This window comes from Cucurbita maxima, unplaced genomic scaffold (genome assembly GCF_002738345.1).
Source record: "Cucurbita maxima cultivar Rimu unplaced genomic scaffold, Cmax_1.0 Cma_Scf00100, whole genome shotgun sequence".
Lineage (NCBI taxonomy): Eukaryota > Viridiplantae > Streptophyta > Magnoliopsida > Cucurbitales > Cucurbitaceae > Cucurbita > Cucurbita maxima.
This window is the reverse complement of record NW_019272116.1, coordinates 174126-179292: the sequence shown is the minus strand read 5'-3', so window position 1 is coordinate 179292 and position 5167 is coordinate 174126. Positions and strand designations below refer to the sequence as shown.

Genomic DNA, 5167 nt, shown 5'->3' with positions numbered 1-5167 from the left:
AAAAAAAAAAAAAAAAAACACAAACAGCAAAAAATCAAGATTTGAAAAGTGTTAAACAGTTTTGATATATAGACATTTCAAGACTTTATTAGTGCAATATTCCCATGAAATCTAACACTAGAGCATTATAAAATTTAGAGAAATGATTGAAATGGTGATGGGTCCTTGACGATAGTCGACCACTATACTCTGGTTTAAGATGTAAGTGATGATTATCGGCAATATGAGTTGTGTCAATACCACACCGTTATCAAGAGAAAGTAAAGTAGAGCATAATAGATCAAGCGATCCATTTGTTAAGAGTACTGTAAGAGGCACACAAGTAAGAATGTTGGATATAACTACTCTTTCACATCAGAGGGATGAGTCTCATAGATCCAACTACAATATCAAAGAAACTTCGGGTGGTAGTGATTGCTTGCATTGATGTCTCCGTGGTATCCCAGAAACATGTAACATGATTTTTCTTGCTCAAGTATAGCTTCTTAAAACTTCACTTTTGAGTAATACAGGAAGGCTACTTAATTTGCAGCCCTCTAGTGAAGATGATCACTTTGAGGTGGGTTTGTTAGTGAAGATGCAATTATATAATCACGGTTTTATATCAATGGTTCCATTTATATCTATAAATGAAATTTGTGGTGTATTTTTTAGAAATTCAACAATAATCATATGTTATTCGGTTACAATTCTAAAGAAATTCAACTTTCGACCTTTTGTGAATGCTCAAAGCTACTTGCAAAGTATTGTCGATTATGATCCATAATAATTACCGGCTCAAAATTCAGGTTTGTTCATGTTTGAAATTGTGACAAACCAGAAGACAAGATGCTTATTAGTATTGTTTGTGATTGTTGTTGTGAATTCTTCATCTTTGAATACATATTTTGGTTGGTTCATGAATTTTTTCATCTTTTAAAAATATTATTTTTTTAGTTCGAGCCTAATTTCATAATAGGCGATTGAATCACAATATTGCAATATTTTAAGTTACTTTTAAGATTAAAGGTCGATGAATAAACTAATTACTACAAGTTCTTTTTATGCATCTTATTTTGATCTAGCACATAAAGTAATTACTGAGTTCGACAAAATTGAAATAAAATCAAATAAAATCACTCAAACAAATCAATAAAATTGAAAAACAATTAGCCTTATGACACTTCCTTCAACTCCAAGGGGCGGTAAACCAAGGATTCCTTCGCCCAAGACCCATGATCCAACTCCCAACATGGAATTGATAAGCTATAGAATCATTCCAAGAACCTCAATGGATGGGTTACAAACTCACATTACCAACCTCGACAATTGGACATGTCACCGGCGTTAGAAGAACGACTGCATCAGAGCAAGTCCATGGGGATAGAAGATCCCGTTGAAGAATGATAGACCAACCGTAATCTTCAGCCCAACGAGCCAAGCTTTTGTAGAAGCAAGAACCCTTGTATTAAAGAAATTAACATCTTCTTATACAAAATTTGGATAAACCAAGAGATAAAAGCTAGAATTAGATTATGAGATCCAAGAGTGAGAAGCAAGATTTGGAACCTTTTTCAAAATTGAGTCACTCCACAATCGAACTTGATCAAGGCTTGACTAAATAACTCAGATGCAATCTACCACAAGAATTGCATCTAACATAAAAACGACAAAGATATGTTCAGATATCTATAAGGGGGAACGTCTCAACTTAAGAGATCAATTTCATTGATCACAAATATGCTTTTACATAATAATTTGTGGGTATTTATAGTCTTCCCACAAAAAAAAAAAAATAGTGCCCGTGATTTAATCTCGATCCCTTTAAATCTCCACAGAAGACCAAGTCAATTTGAGCATTACAAACTTTATGAAATTAAAATAATAAATAAAGTTTTCTAACCACTCATGAAATGATGCTTGCAACTTCATCCGCTACTTCAACAGTGCAAATGTTTACTTATGAAATGACGGTTGAACCTAGCCTATCCAATTTTGTAGATGAAGTATGAATGCTTGTTGAATGTTCTTGGCCTTGAATTGTGTAATAGGTCTAGTTGGAACACCGTGATTCTTATCATCATCCCCCTCTTCAAAAGGATTCGTCCTCGAATCAGAAAAATCATCACCTACATCAAAAGAACTCAACTCAGTAACATTGAAAGTAGAATGTACACCGTGATTCTTATCATCATCCCCTCTTCAGGATTCGTCCTCGAATCAGAAAAATCAACACCTATATCAAATGGACTCAACTTAGCAACATTGAAAGTATAATGTATTGACAATTCTATGGGAAGATAATTTTATTGTTTCATGAATCAAATGAGTCATTTTACTAAATGTTTTACGACGCATTTATAGTCAAATAAAGAATTAGGAATCCACGCTATTTTTAGATCTACAGACTCACTCCCAATTGAATTGAGCTATTTATGGTTAACATTATAATGAAACTTCATGAGTAAAATTATTTACGCTAATTGATTGAAACTTTAAAAAGAAATCATCTCTAAATTTAGATAAGATAGTAAGTTATACTAATTGAATCAGGTGTGGTGAAGGTCGAACAAACACGTGACCTTCAAATCTTCATATTTACGCTCTCCCAACTAAGTTATCCCCGTTAACATTGAAAATGAAAATTTGGAAATTTTAAAAAGAAATAATCACTAAATTTAGATTATATAGTAATTTTAAAAAGAAATAATCACTAATTTTAGATTGAATATTCGAGTTATGCAAGTTAGTCAACTTGAATTAGGTGCGGTGAACGTGGATCAAACACGTGACTTTTAGATCTTCACTGGTGCTCTCCAAACTGAGCTATCCTGCTAACATTAAAAATAAAAATTCATCGGTAATTTTAGATTGAATATTCGAGTTATGCAACTTAGTCAACTTGAATCTACAGCTAACATTAAAAATAAAAATATGAGTCGAGTTATGTGACTTGAATCAAGTGCGGTGAATGTGGATCGAACACGTGACCTTCAGATTTTCAGTCTGACGCTCTCAAAACTGAGTTATCCTCACTAATATTTGAAAAAAAAAAATCATAAGTAAAGGTATTTCCGCTAATTCATTATATTTTAAAAAGAAATAATCACTAATTTTAGATTGAATAAAGTTATGCAACTTAATAGACTTATGCAACATAAACCAAGTGCGGTGAACATGGATTAAACATGTAACATTGAGATATTCATTCCCAACTGAGCTATCCCCGCTAACATTAAAAATCAAAATTCATGTGTAAGGGTATTTCCGCTAATTCATTATTCATTGAAATTTTAAAAATAAATAATAACTAATTTTTTATTGAATAGTTAGCTTATGTAAATGGAAACTGGTGCGGTGAACGTGAAGATTAAACACGTGACCTTCAAATCTTTAGTTTGACACTCTCCCAACTGAGCTATCCCCGCTAAGATTAAAAATAAAAATTCATAAGTAAAGCTATTTCCACTAATTCATTATATTTTAAGAAGAATTTATAATCAACTAAACTATAAGATATAATGAATGTCGATCAAACACGAGACCTTCCAATATTCAATCTGATGCTCTCCCAACTAAGCCATTCCAGATAACATAAAAAAAATGAATAATCACATGTTTTAGATTGAATAGTTAAGTTGTGCAACTTAGTCAACTTATGCCAGTTGGATAAAAAACGTGCCAGATCTTCCTCTAATTCATTGAGATTGAGATTTTAAAAAGAAATAATTGCTAATGCAATGAACGTGGATCAAACACGTTACCTTTAAATCTTCAATATGACGCTCTCCTCACTAATATTAAAATTGAAAATTCAAAAAGTAAAGGTAAACTTATGCCAGCTGGATAAAAAACGTGACAGATCTTCCTCTAATTCATTGAGATTGAGATTTTAAAAAGAAATAATCGCTAATGCAATGAACGTGGATAAAACACGTTACCTTTAAATCTTCAATATGACGCTCTCCTCACTAATATTAAAATTGAAAATTCAAAAAGTAAAGGTAAACTTATGTCAGTTGGATAAAAACATGACAGATCTTCCTCTAATTCATTGAGATTGAGATACCTTTAAATCTTCAATATGATGCTCTCCTCACTAATATTAAAATTGAAAATTCATAAAGTAAAGGTAAACTTATGTCAGTTGGATAATGCAACTTAAACAAAGTGCGGTGAACGTGGATCGAACACGTGACCTTCAAATCTTCAGTCTGACGCTTTCCCAACTGAGCTATCCCCACAATCATTAGAAATAAAAATTCATCAGTATAGGTATTTTAGCTGATTCATTGAGATTTTAAAAATAAATAATGACTAATTTTCTATTGAATAGTCAGGTTATGCGAAATAGGTTTGGTTAACATGGAGATCGAACACGTGACCTTCAAATATTAAATTTGACTCTCTCCAAACTGAGCTATCCCTGCTAACATTAAAAATGAAAATTTTTAAGTAAAAGTATTTACGCTAATTAATTGAAATTTTAGAAAGAAATAATCACTAATTTTAAATTGAATAGTCAAATTATGCAAGATTGAACACGAGACCTTTAGATCTTCAATCTAATGCTCTCTCAACTGAGCTATCCACACTAACATTAAAAATGAAAATTCATCAGTAAAGGTATTTTCACTAATTCATTTTAATTTTAAATAGAAATAATCACTAATTTTTAATAAGATATTCAAGTTATCCAACTTGTATAAGGTGCGGTGAACTAGAACACGTTAGGTATTTTCGATAATTCATTGAGATTTCAGAAAGGAATAATGACTAATTTTAGATTGAATAGTCGGGTTATTCAACTAGAATCAGATGCGGTGAACGTTGATAACAAACACGTGACCTTCAAATCTTCAGTCTGATACTCTCCCAACAGAGTTATCCCCGCTAATATTAAAAATGAAAATTCATAAGTAAAGGTACTTCTGCTAATTCATTATATTTAAAAAAGAAATAATCACTAATTTTAGATTGAATAAGCAAATTGTGTTTTTAGATTGTATAGTCAGGTAATAAACTTGTATTACGTGCGTTGAACGTGGATAAAACACGTGTACCAATTATTTAACCGTAAGTTATATCTCATATCCTCTCTTTACCAATTATTTAGTTTTATTTAGTATGTTTCATAAAGATACGTCTATCGATAGCAAAAATAAATAAATAAATAAATAAATAGAAT

General features: G+C 31.3%; 1 non-coding gene across 1 annotated transcript; it reads right to left on the bottom strand.

The window, feature by feature from the left end:
* Nucleotides 1-4150: 4150 nt before the first annotated feature.
* Nucleotides 4151-4223, bottom strand: TRNAF-GAA. The gene has a single exon. It is a non-coding gene; the product is annotated as a tRNA-Phe (tRNA).
* Between the last annotated feature and the right edge of the window lie 944 nt (nucleotides 4224-5167).